Source organism: Oncorhynchus kisutch, linkage group LG6 (genome assembly GCF_002021735.2).
Source record: "Oncorhynchus kisutch isolate 150728-3 linkage group LG6, Okis_V2, whole genome shotgun sequence".
In the NCBI taxonomy this organism is placed as follows: Eukaryota; Metazoa; Chordata; class Actinopteri; order Salmoniformes; family Salmonidae; genus Oncorhynchus; species Oncorhynchus kisutch.
The window spans coordinates 21,282,052-21,296,421 of NC_034179.2; the positions used below are offsets into that span (position 1 = coordinate 21,282,052).

The 14,370-nt window shown below is 43.2% G+C and overlaps 1 pseudogene; it reads right to left on the bottom strand.

The window, feature by feature from the left end:
- The window catches only part of LOC109891735 (PDZ and LIM domain protein 5-like), a 117,108-nt pseudogene that overhangs the window by 61,001 nt on the left and 41,737 nt on the right, over positions 1-14,370 (bottom strand).

A 14,370-nucleotide genomic window follows, 5' to 3' on the forward strand; every position in this document is an offset into this window, starting at 1 on the left:
TAAAAATCCAATCAGGAAGTGCCGCATTTTTTTAAACCGCCTCATGCCAATGACTCCTTATATGGCTGTGAAGGAGTTAGGAGTCAGCTTACTTTTTTCACGTTTTCCCCTAGGTGTCTGCAGCATTGTGACGTATTTGTAGGCATATCATTGGAAGATTGACCATAAGAGACTACATCTACCAGGTGGTCACTTGGTGTCCTCCGTCGCAATTATTGCGTAATCTCCAGCTGCAGTATTTTTCCGTTTGCTTCTGATGAGAAGCCAACTGCCACCACTGATAGATTATTGAATAGATATGTGAAAAACACCTTGAGGATTGATTCTAAACAACGTTTGCCATGTTTCTGTCGATATTATGGAGCTAATTTGGAAAAAAGTTTGACGTTGTAAGTGTTCTTTTTCTTAGCCAAACGTGATGAACACAACGGAGCTATTTCGTCTACACAAATAATCTTTTTGGAAAAAATGAACATTTGAGTTTGAGTTTGAGTTTATTTTTATTTTTACAGGGACAGTGCACATTAATCAACGTTTCAGTAAAAGTGCCGGTTTTAGCCAGCCGGCTAATTTTCAACCGCAGTCCCTGGGCAGGTTATTAAAAACAATTACAATATAGACAATAGCAACATAGAACAAGCAAGACATAGCAACATAGGACAAGCAAGACATAGCATACAGACAGAGCAACATAGGACAAGCAAGACATAGCAACATAGGACAAGCAAGACATAGCATACAGAGAGCAACATAGGACAAGCAAGATGTAGCATACAGACAGAGCAACATAAAACAAAAAGCAGCAAGACAAAATTCATAAAAGCAACAAAGTATTTCCACACCTCACAAGCTACAGACAACAGACAACATGGAGAGCGGCAACACACAGCTAGGGACCATGTTCACAAATCTGATTGACCTTTAGCGATGTCTTCAAGCATTTTGTGAAAGTGTGATATGTGGTGCAGTTATGTGTGTCTGATGGCAGTGTATTCCAGACATGGGAAGCTCTCACAGAGAATGCAGATTTACTAAAGGTGCTTTTCCTTAGGGGAACTATACAGTCACCTCTCATGGCAGACCTTGTGGATCTGCTGCCATATGTCTGGGTTTTCTGTTTAACAAAAATATTGAGTGGAGGGGGAGCCAGGCCATTAAGGATCTCGAATACAAGACATGCATCGGTGTATTGCACAAGATTTTCCCAACTCAAGAGCTCATGCTTTCTAAGGATGTGACAATGATGATGGCTATTGGGCTTCCTATCAAGCACTTTGAGAGCCTGTTTGTAGACAGACTGAATAGGTTTTAATGTTGTACAGCAAGCTTGGGCCCAACTAGTCAAGCAGTATGTTAAGTGGGGGAGTATCATAGATTTGAAGTACAGTTTTGCTACCTCTGTAGTCAAACAATTTCGTATAAATCGGAAATTAGCTAGGTTGAATTTGGTTATTTGAATTACCTTTTTCACATGCTTTTTAAAAGAGAGGTTGGATTTGCTATCTAACTAAGAGTCTCGTCATTGAAAACATCCGAGGTTCTTCAAAGGTAAATGATTTTATTTGAATGCTTTTCTTGTTTTTGTGAAAATGTTGCCTGCTGAATACTAGGCTTAATGCTATGCTAGGCTATCAATACTCTTACACAAATGCGTGTGTAGCTTTGGTTGAAAAGCATATTTGAAAATCTGAGATGACAGTGTTGTTAACAAAAGGCTAAGCCTGTGTTTGAATATATTTATTTCATTTCATTTGCGATTTTCATGAATAGGAAACGTTGCGTTATGGTAATGAGCTTGAGGCTATGATTACGCTCCCAGATACGGGATTGCTCGACGCTAGAGGTTAACTGTTAAAGAAAATACAGATCACTAAAGGACAAGAACATTACTTATATCTAAACTAATAACACTACGACTAAAGAAAAATATGACTATTTTAAAAATCATAAGAAAGTGAAAATAAATAATATAAAAGAATTCATAATATGAATTTCAAACATTCAAGAAGAATGTTTGTGTGTGTTTGTATATGTGTGTGTGTGTGTGTGTCTTCACAGTCCACGTTATTCATTGAGGTGTTGTTTTATCAGTTTTCTAAAAAACTGATTTTATTGTTTGCCTGAGTTACCTGAGGTGGAAGAGAATTCCATGTAGTTGTTGCTCTATGTAGTACTGTGTGTCTCCAAGCCTCTGTTCTGGCTCTGAAAAGAACCCAGATTGTGTGTCTTGTTGGGTTTTGAGCTGTATGTTAAGTGGCTGAACAGACAAGACAATACTTATTATAATGGTTGAATGGCCTAAGTAGCAGTTCATTCTTAAAATAAACGAATTTGATCAAAACTGTTCAACTGTTGTCTTTCACACTTTGCGTCAACTACTCACTACATTTTATGCACAGCAATGCTAGCTACCTGTATCTTATCCTTTCAGAACTAGATTCATTCTCTGATCATTTGGGTGGACAACATGTCAATTCATGCTGCAAGAGCTCTGATAGGTTGGAGGACATCCTCCAGAAGGAGTCATAATTACTGTATAAGTCTATGGAAGGGGGTGAGAACCACGAGCCTCCTAGGTTTTGTATTGAAGTCAATGTACCCAGAGGACGATGGAAGCTAGCTGTCTTCCGGCTACACCATGGTGCTACCGTACAGAATGGTGTTAATAAGGTGTTTTAGTCGATTATTTGGTGATGTGAATATATTTAGCATAGTTTTATCTAAAAAGGAAAACATTTTAATGTTTCACTATTTTAATTTTGGTCCCCCCTTTCCTCCTCTGAGGAGCCTCCACTGTTCCTTATTTAACAGGCATGTTTGTTCTAAAAAGCATATTCCTGGACTCCTGAGTGGTGCAGCGGTCTAAGGCACTGCATCTCAGTGCTTGAGGCTTCACTACAGGCTCGGATTTGATCCCAGGCTGTGTCAGAACTGGCGGGTGGGTGTTAAGAAGCGGTTTGGCGGGTCATGTTTCAGAAGACACATGAATCGACCTTTGCCTCTCCTGAGTCCGTTGGGGAGTTGCAGTGATGAGACAAGATCGCAATTGGATATCACGAAAAAGGGGGTAAAATACAAATAATTCTATAAAATAAAAAGTATATTCCTATCTGAATGTTCCAGTGCATGATAGAAAGTAAAAAATGTGGCGCCGATATTATAGGTTATATCTTTTGAATGCTAAGGGCTAGAATCAAGCTGTGTTCTCTGAGGAAAAGAGGGAGACTTGGCTACGTTGACTACAGAACATGGCTATGAAATGCAGTAGGGAAAGTGGGAGGGTTGAGCGGGACTATAAATTCAAAGACAGACTACTTTTCTATACTGAAAGAAGAGAAGAACTTAGGTAGACTTTTGTTTCACTATTAAACTCAATGTCATTGTTTCTAATTTCATAAAGCAGCTTGTGTTTCTTAACCAGGAAGAGGGTAGCTAACTAGAATGCTGGTGGTGACGAGTTAGCTACGGGGAAGCAAGAGAATCGACTGTGCAACATGTATAATTGGAGGCGGCGCTAGAGCCGAGCCTGTCTGCCCACACTCATCACTTGCTCCTCCGCAGCTCACCAGCTGATGTAGGCTGAGTGCCGGGTGTGGCTTGTCCTTCCCACTGCTGAAGAGAACTGCGCTGTGCATCTGTGCTGCTCATACCAATTGTTTTTATCACTGAACATTTCTCAATCTCTCCAAAAACTATTTTCCAGTACAGATTTTAGTCACAGAGATAGTTTTGTCTCATTTTAGTCAATTGAAATGAAAAACAATTTCCGTTTAGTTATAGTTTTTTCTGTAAATATTTAGTCAGTCGTCAATTGCCATTGAAAAATTGGTCAAATAGTTTTGTCACAATTTTTGATAAGGAAATGAACACTGGTGTGTGTGTGTGTATGAGTTTGTGCGCTGCCTCTTACTTCTGCAGGGTGAGGTTGAGGTTGTCAGTGCAGGCTTTGATCTTGTTCTGGGCCTCCAGGTGGTTCATGCCGTTGGTGGCGATTCCGTCGATAGACAGAACTACATCTCCCACACTCATTTTGGCTTTGGCTGCTTTTCCCCCATCGGTCAGCTGTAAAGACACACAAAACCAAACATACAGGTTGAAATAAAAGTAAAACAAACGTTTACTGTACACTTGCATTCATTTACTATAACAGTGCGTCACTATCCCAGGACTGGGAAATTCTATGCTATATTGAGCATAGCTTAGTGTATTTAACCTCCATCTGCTGGAGACTCCCAGTGCCTACTGTATCAGACTCTAAAGACTGATATACAGAATATTTCTCTTTTCTTTCATCTTCCTTAAAACAACTTTCTTAAACAAACATTCAGTATGCATGAATTCATTTCAACTCTATTTGTTCAGCTCTCTTACCACAGAACATCTGACAAAGGGCTAAGAAGGCCTGATCAACCCTGCAAAGCAAACCCTGTGAATAAAAAACAGGAAATGATCGTTGTGAAATTATGAAACTACGCAATAAAATATTGATTTATTATTGTATATTGTCCAAGCAGCACTGTGTTCTCTCCCTGTGGTGTCATATGTAACCTTGGTTATGTACCACAGGCCTTTTCTCTCTCTTTATGATGCTGGCCCAAAATAGACCAAGCAAACTCTCCTGAGACACACAGTCAGACAGACAGACAGGTCCTTTACACATGCTGTGTGTACAGTCAGAGAGACAGACAGGCCCTCTACACATGCTGTGTGTGCAGTCAGTCAGACAGACAGACAGGCCCTTTACACACACTGTGAGAGACAGACAGACAGACCCTCTCACATGCTGTGTGTGCAGTCAGAGAGACAGACAGACAGACAGGCCCACTACACATGCTGTGTGTGCAGTCAGACAGAGTGACAGACAGGGCCTCTTTGATCTGAGAAGGAGGGAAGCATGTCATATATCTGTCCGGACAGCTAATGATTTGACTATCTAGGTCCTAGGTGGCATGCAGGTCTCTGACTTCTAAATCAAACAGTGGATTGAAGTAGAACACATTCCAACACTTTTCCACTAGGGACTAATGCACTCTATGTTCTTCTAACCCCCTTGGCTTTGATTTAGAAAGAAAGGTATCCCCAAGGTAAAGACAGGCCGAGGGCCATATCTTACCCATAACCTTTGATTAGAGGTGCTTATGATGAAGATGTTCCCATGAAGTTACAATCTCCTGACAAAGGGGTGTAAAGCCGGGGTGTAACGGCCTAAAGCAGGGGTGTAACGGCCCAAAGCAGGGGTGTAACGGCCCAAAGCAGGGGTGTAACGGCCCAAAGCAGGGGTGTAACGGCCCAAAGCAGTGGTGTAACGGCCCAAAGAAGGGGTGAAACGGCCCAAAGCAGGGGTGAAACGGCCCAAAGCAGGGGTGTAACGGCCTAAAGCAGGGGTGTAACGGCCTAAAGCAGGGGTGTAACGGCCTAAAGCAGAGGACCGCACATAAACTCAGCAAAAAAAGAAATGGCCCTTTTTCAGGACCCTGTCTTTCAAAGATAATTCGTAAAAATCCAAATTACTTCACAGATTTTCATTGTAAAGGGTTTAAACACTGTTTCCCATGCTTGTTCAATGAATCATAAACAATTAATGAACATGCACCTGTGGAACGGTTGTTAAGACACTAACAGCTTACAGACGGTAGGCAATAAGGTCACAGTTATGAACACTTAGGACACTAGAGGCCTTTCTACTGACTCTGAAAAACCCCAAAAAATATCTGTGTGAACGTGCCTTAGGCATGATGCAAGGAGGCATGAGGACTGCAGATGTGACCAGGGCAATAAATTGCAATGTCCGTACTGTGAAACGCCTAAGACAGCACTACAAGGAGACAGGATGGACAGATGATCGTCCTCGCAGTGGCAGACCACGTGTAACAACACCTGCACAGGATAGGTGCATCTGAACATCACACCTGTGGGACAGGTACAGGATGGGAACAACAACTGTCCGGGAACGCACAATTTCTCCATCAGTGTTCAGATAGGCTGAAAGAGGCTGGACTGAGGGCTTGTAGCCCTTTTGTAAGGTTAGTCCTCACCAGACATCACCGGCAACAACATCGCCTATGGGTACAAACCCACCGTCGCTGGACCAGACAGGACTGGCAAATAGTGCTCTTCACTGACGAGTCGCGGTTTTGTCACACCTGGGGTGATGGTCGGATTCGCGTTTATCGTCGAAGGCATGAGCGTTACACCGAGGCCTGCACTCTGGAGCGGGGTCGATTTGGAGGTGGAGGGTCGGTCATCATCGGACTGAGCTTGTTGTCATTGCAGGCAATCTCAACGCTGTGCGTTACAGGGAAGACATCCTCCTCCCTCATGTGGTACCCTTCCTGCAGGCTCATCCTGACATGACCCTCCAGCATGACAATGCCAACAGCCATATTGCTCGTTCTGTGCGTGATTTCCTGCAGGACAGGAATGTCTAGGACCTGTTGGATTGGAGGGTGAGAGCTAGGGCCATTCTCCCCAGAAATGTCTGGGAACTTGCAGGTACCTTGGTGGAAGAGTGGGGTAACATCTCACAGCAATAACTGGCAAATCTGGTGCAGTCCATGAGAAGGAGATGCACTGCAGTACTTAATGCAGCTGGTGGCCACACCAGATACTGACTGTTATTTTTGATTTTGACCCCCCCTTTGTTCTTGGCCGTAGTTTGCCCAACCCTGGCCTAAAGGCTAGCCATATGACTGTATTATCTAATGTATTCTATCTATGGTCAAGGTCAGACTGAGGTAGACAGTAATCTACTAGATCCCTTGATCCTCTGTGTCTGCTATGTACTGAGAAAAAATTGTGTTAAATACTACTGTTTGCTTGATCAGATCACCAGTGATAAGTTGTGATGTAGGGCCTGAGAAACGATGAGGAGGGATGTTGCTCTTGGAGGAAGGATGTGATTTTATCTGAGCTCCAGTAATGACTTTAGCTGACTGCCTGGTCTGTTGTGTTGTGAAGGAGAGGAGAGGAACGGCTGGGGGACATAGAAACGGGTACAGTAGATCATAGTTTCAGTCTGTGTTGTTATCTATGAAAGTACAAAGCGATAAGCACTAATCGCCTGAATTCACCTTAGATCTATGTTCATTATGATGAGGGCCTGCGGGGAAGGTTTCAGAAGTGCAGACTATTTAGAACAGGAACAGAGATTTTAAATACTTTTTGTATTTAAAATATAATCTCAGTCATGAGATATACAGTAGCTTAAGAGTTTTAGGACTTACAGTAAATCGTAAACTATAAAAACTATTTAAAAAACTAGTAATATACATTCCTGACAAATGCAACACCCTTTCCCTTCCCTTTACTATCCATTAGACCCTAATACACAGCAAACCCACAAGAGTAAACTACCACCCGTTTGTCTGACCCAGGCGACCGGCTAGCCTGAAGCTGTATGCTGGCGCTAACACAGTAACACAGGATATGTCCTGACCGGAAGCAGCCTGACGAAACCACGACAACGGGGATGACTATCTCCCAGGTGTGGCAGGCGGCGATGACACAAGCCTGCCTGGCGTTCAGCTCGTCAATCACTCAACACTTCCCCTGTACACTCAACACGCCCCCGTACACTCAACACCTGTGGAGACATTACACTGGACCAAACAGAGCTCCGAACCGCCTGCTCAGAACCACCTGAATCCATAAAATAACATGGGTAGCTTTATTATGCAAGGAACCTCACCTCTCACAGTTATGTTATATGGGTCTAAATTCCTGTGGTTTAGAAGGCACACCAATGCTAGACATACATTGAGTGCACAAAACATAAGGAACACCTTCCTAATATTAAGTTGCACCCCCTTTTGCTCTAAGAACAGGGTATGGACTCTATGAGGTGTTGAAAGCGTTCCACAGGGATGCTGGCCCATGTTGACTCTAATGCTTCCCACAGTTGTGTCAAGTTGGCTGGATGTCCTTTGGGTGGTGGACCATTCTTGATGCACACTGGAAACTGTTTAGCGTAAAAAAACAGCAGCGTTGCAATTCTTGACACAAACCGGTGTGCCTGGCACCTACTGTCTCCTCACCTTCATCTACACTGATTGTAGTGGATTTAACAGGTGACATCAATAAATCGTTCTACATGGAATGACCTGGTCAGTCTATGTCATGGAAAGAGCATAATGATTTGTACACTCAGTGTATTAAACTTCTTACGGCTAGGGGGCACTATTTTCACGTTCAGATGAAAAGTGTGCCCAAAGTAAACTGCCTGCTAACCAGGCCCAGAAGCTAGGATATGCATGTAATTGGTATATTTGGATAGGAAACACTCTAACATTTCGAAAACTGTTACAATGATGTCTGTGAGTATAACAGAAGTTATTTGCCAGGCGAAACCGGTGTTTTTCTGGATCAAACGCGCCATAAATGGACATCTTGGAGATATAACGACAGAATTAACTGAACAAAAGGACCATTTGTGATGTTTAATAGACATATTGAGATATCAAAGCTGAGTCACTGGCTTACTGGTGCTCTTCCATGCTGTCCCTAGGAGGGGTGGGTCACTTGAGTGGGTTGAGTCACTGACGTTATCTTCCTGTCTGAGTTGGCGACCCCCTTGGGTTGTGCCGTGGCGGAGATCTTTGTGGGCTATACTCGGCCTTGTCTCAGGATGGTAAGTTGGTGGTTGAAGATATCCCTCTAGTGGTGTGGGGGCTGTGCTTTGGAAAAGTGGGTGGGGTTATATCCTGCCTGTTTTGCCCTGTCCGGGGGTATCATCGGATGGGGCCACAGTATCTCCTGATCTCTCCTGCTCAGCCTCCAGTATTTATGCTGTAGTATTTTATGTGTCGGGGGGCTCGGGTCAGTCTGTTATATCTGGAGTACTTCTCCTGTCTTATCCGGTGTCCTGTGTGAATTTTCTAATTCTCTCTTTCTCTCTATCGGAGGACCAGAGCCCTAGGACCATGCCTCAGGCCTACCTGGCATGATGACTCCTTGCTGTCCCCAGTCCACCTGGCCGTGCTGCTGCTCCAGTTTCAACTGTTCTGCCTGTGGCTATGGAACCCTGAGACCTGTTCACCGGATGTGCTACGTGTCCCAGACCTGCTGTTTTCAACTCTCTAGAGACAGCAGGAGCGGTAGAGATACTCTTAATGATCGGCTATGAAAAGCCAACTGACATTTACTCCTTGATGCACCCTCAACAACTACTGTGATTATTATTATTTGACCATGCTGGTCATTTATGAACATTTGAACATCTTGGCCATGTTCTGTTATAATCTCCACCCGGCACAGCCAGAAGAGGACTGGCCACCCCTCATAGCCTGGTTCCTCTCTAGGTTTCTTCCTAGGTTTTGGCCTTTCTAGGGAATTTTCCTAGCCACTGTGCTTCTACACCTGCATTGCTTGCTGTTTGGGGTTTTAGGCTGGGTTTATGTACAGCACTTTGAGATATCAGCTGATGTAAGAAGGGCTATATAAATACATTTGATTTGATTTGATTTTGATTTTGCCATCTATAACACTACTATTGGGAGGCTGCCATTGGCAACCGCTGCTGTGGACATAATTTTAAGTACAACTTATTTAACAGGTGGAAGTGAAAATGGCAGGCTTGTGGCTAAAGATACGATTAAGTGTAAAATTTGATTTGGAGTGCCAACAGAAGTGGATCTTCAAAGGTAAGGCATGAATTATATCGTTATTTTTTACTTTTGTGTCGCGGCTGGCGGGTTGAAATGCAATTTTCATGTGTTTGTTTGATGGGGTGCTGTCCTCAGATAATAGCATGGTTTGCTTTTGCCGTAAAGCCTTTTTGAAATCTGACACGGTGGCTGGATTAACAAGAAGTTCATATTTAAACCGATGTATAACACTTGTATGATTCATGAATTATTATTATGAGTATTTCTGTTTTTGAATTTGGCACCCTGCTATTTCACTGGGTGTTGTCAAATCAATCCCGTAAATGGGATTGGCGCGCAAAGGGCTCACTAAGAACTTAACTTGACATACTATTGTAGTGTCTGTTGGAAACCTGCAGCCCATTATGCTGAAGCATGCCGAGACAGACAGAAGCAACATTTTATAGAGGGTGGACCTCTCTTCTCTATCTGTTACTATTATTATAATAAAGGTGTAGTGTATCGGGTCTTAATATAGGCGGGCTAAACTTCCTCAATTTGTGATTACATCACCAAAGATGGAGGATACCTCTCGTTCCACAGCAACAGCAGCTGTTGGTGTTTTCAGGCCACCTCATCACAGAGTCTCTGAGTCACATTAGTGATTATTCAACCAGAGGAGAGCCTCAGCCTAGGCTGTCAATGAAGCAACTATTCACTCCATTCACTGCATTGTGTGCAAGGTGGACTAAAGGCTGCAAGGTGGACTAAAGGCTGCAGGTTGAGCAGCATGACGCTGTGAAGACCTGAACACACAGGATGTTCTCTCCCTCTCTGGCTCCGCTGCCCAGGAATCCCTCTGATTCAGGAAGTTAGATAACCTCAGTAGGTAGAAACAAAGGAATCAAGAGCAGACTGTTCTGTACTGTACTGCCTGGAAGTCAGGAGTGCTATAGCGTAGGCTTCATTATGAGAGAGAAAAAGAGAGGGGGGGGACCCCATGACACATTTTCCTAGTTTCCTTGTTCTTTGTTGCAGTTTCTTTTATCAAGGAAATCAGAATGTAAAACCTGCAGGAAGTACAGGAAGCATAGCTCAGGCATACTGTATGCATACCGTAAATTCACAGGCATACTATTTTTTAAGTAGACCGGCACACACTTATGCACACACACAGCACAGTAGCCCAGTAAAATCCACAAAGCCTTGACTCATTTCTCTTTAAGACTGTTAAGTGAAACTACTTCAACTGCTCTCTGGGGTGTAATTGGTGGCCAATCTGAGGCTTAGCAAATACAGTACAAGCTCTATTACAGTGAGTCTAAGCATCCCTGGAGAACAGCTAGTCCAGGCTCCATTCCCCAGGCCCAGACAAGGCCCAGACAAGACCAGACGAGAGCCAGCTGACCCAGTCTGACCAACACAAAACAGTGCTTCTCAGTCCCTCCAGTGCCCTGGGGTCAATGACAGTGTCAACAGTAGGGTTATGGGAGGGAGCACAGCTCAGTCTAAGCATCCAACAGGATTCCAGTGTGTGGGTTATGGTCAAGGAAATGTGCTTGAGTAGAACAGCCAGGTGAAGTGCAGCGGCAGGGGTGAAATATTTCAGCTTGGGACAGTCTTACCCTTTAGCCATCTAGAATCCCTCCATGAAGGAAGAAAACAATGTACCTTAGTCTATATGGGATTCAATCTAGCAACATTTCGGTTACTGGCCCAATGCGCTAACCACTAGGCTACCTACCGGCACACTCATTCAGACACCCATTGTCACATTATTATTTTATATAATGAGCAGCTAACAATCTATCTTGCTATGTAATATCGTAATAGTGAAATCCTAAAAGAGCTTAGGTCCTCATATGAAATAAATATGACTGACAGACCACCATTCCCCGTCCACTCAACAACAGCACAAAAGACAAACATTATTCTGTTTCAGAAGAGGCACCAGAATGCTTCTCATTGCATGTGTTTGACAGATGAGAACGAGGCAGCCGTCCCAATGGATGACATATCTTCCATATTTCCCTCCTCTTTGAATGTGATCTAACCACATGATGCATGCTGCTGGTTGCTGCTGTGTGGCTGTGGCGCTGGTTTCACCACAGAACTGCCCCCTCTATTACTGGCTAGTTACGGGTAATGAATGAATGTTCCACCAGGATGACACCAGAGTTCTGAGTGTTTCTGAGAGTTTCTCTGTGAGCTGGTGACTGAACCTGAACAGTGCCACAGGGCCAGGATCAGTTAGTAGTTAGCGGTTGGAATCAATAACAGGTGAGGCTAAAGTGGTATTACCAAGTTAACCCGGGACCATGCTCTTCCCTCTGGTCTAATGAGAGGAACCTTATTTGCATTCTATCTAGGTGAAATCATCTCTGGTTTTGGCTTTAAGAGTAGTGCCTCTTTCACAGAGGAAACATGTACATCTCTATTAAGCTGTGCTTTCTGACAGAGTCTTCACAATGGTGCTAATTAAGAGTTGTGATGAAAATGTGTGACGTGAGAGAGGTATCTCTTCATCTCCACTGTGACTCACCATACAGAGACAGTACACCAGGACATCCTTCCTCCCCTTCAATAACCACTCATTCTATCCATGCACGTCCCATCTGTCTTTTACAAGACAATTAGCACTTGTAATCAGATAATCAAACAATAACAACATAAACATATCAATCTAATTCAAGACTAATAAACTGCTTGAATTAAAACGTTTACTGATCAATGCTCATATTATTATGAGGGTGATTGTTAGATTAGGCAAGCATGATAAAAGAATCATGGAATAGGAACCAACAGCAGATGACTTGTTATTCTCAGAACCAGATGGCAGGGGGATGGGGGTTTGGACGAAGAGTGACTGAGGAAGATAAGTGGAGATTTAGGAGAGCTTTGAAGTGCAGAACAAAGTTTCTCACAAAGACAAAGAGCAGCAGTTGTAGATGTAGTGGTATTACTCCTTGAGTTATTTCTCTAGAAATCCTGCCAGAAACATTGTAGCTACAGTTGGCTTCCCTGTCCAGTGTGTAGAATTCTAGCAATCCAGATCATGTCAAAATATATTGATCAAATAATTGATTTAAACTAACTGTTAAAAAGGGGCAATATTATAAAACTCATGAAGGATGTTGTAGTTGATCTGATATGGTATCTTTTATCCCAACATTTTTATAAATGCCATTTTCATCTTGTGTACCAACTGAACTCAGCAGTTAGCCTCGTGGTTAAGAGCGTTGGGGCAGTAACCGAGAGGTCGCTGGTTTGTATCCCCGAACCAACTAGGTGAAAAATCTGTCCATGTGCCCTTGAGCAAGGCACTTCACCCTAATGGCTCTGGATAAGAGCATCTGCTAAATGATATAAATGTATAAATCAACAAGTTTAGTATACACACCTACACCAGATTAACAAGTTAGGCAGAGTGGTTGTAGAATTAAGGAGTCAAATTAGAGGAAGTGACTTGTGAGTGCTTGGGAAATGGATGTGATGTCTGAGGCAATGTGAGGGCCTTATATGGAGTTGTTACTGCAGATGTATGATCTTAATTTGAGACAGTTTGCTATAGCAGGAAAATAATCCTGCAGGAAATGTGGATTATAATTATTGGACATTTTTGTAAGGGTTGCTATATTTTTCGTAAGGGAAAATCACGTCTGAAATTTCAAAGTGGAAATTACAAACTCCAGAAGCCTTTTTAATCCTCAAATACACTACAAGTGTTATACTTCCATTGCAGGAATGCTCTCCTGCAACATGATGATCACATTAACATCCTACATCTGTAACAGCCTGATAGAGACAATGCCGTCTGTGACTGACAATCCCATGTCCTCAAACAGAAAATGATATATTGCAAACACTGATCAACACATGGCTGTTTTAAAACATCCACTGGGTCAGAGCAAATCAGATTCTCTCTTTCATTTATCTTCACACAAACACTCTTATACAGAGCAGCTTACAGTAGTAAGTGTCTACATTTTTAATATTGTACTGGTCCCCCATGGGAATCAAACACACAACCCTGGCATTGAGAGTGCCATGCTCTACCAACAGAGCCACATGGGACCTCCATCACCATGTGAATAAAATCCTCAAACTTCTTTAAACGGCAATAAACTGAAATATGTATAGATGTAGTTACTGTGTGGAGACAAGGCAACAGCCCCAGCATGTCTCTATAAAAGATGATTAAAGGCCCTGAACACTCTGCCTTGTAGAATCACTGGGATTCATCTGTGGAGGCAGCATTCCTCGGTCGGTGTGCTGTTCAGCTAAACCACAACCTGCTGGGCCAGTACAAGCAGGACAAATGGCCCAGAAAGAACATGGTGTGGTAGAGAGCTGAGGTGCAGGTGGCATCTTGCCTTTTATACCACACACCTGTTACAGCCTGCACAGAATGTTCCGTGGGGAAGAATACGAGAACAGGAAAAGAGAGTAGAGAAGAGAGGACAGAGGAGAGAAGAGAGGAAAAAAGAGAGGAGAGAAGAGAGCAGAGGAAGAGGTACAGTAGAGGATGATATAAAAGAAGGAAGAGAGAAGAGAGGAGAAAAGAGGAGAGAGGAGAGGAGAGGAGAGGAGAGCTGAGAGGAGATATGAGAGGAGAGGAGAAAATAGAGGAGAGCAGAGAGGAGATATGAGAGGAGAAAAGAGAGGAGAGATGAGAGGAGAAGATGAGAAAAGAGAGGAGAGATGAGAGAGAAGAGAGGAGAAAAGGAGAAAGGATAGGAGATGAGAGGAGAAGAGAGGAGAGATGAGAGTAGAAAAGAGAGCAGAGATG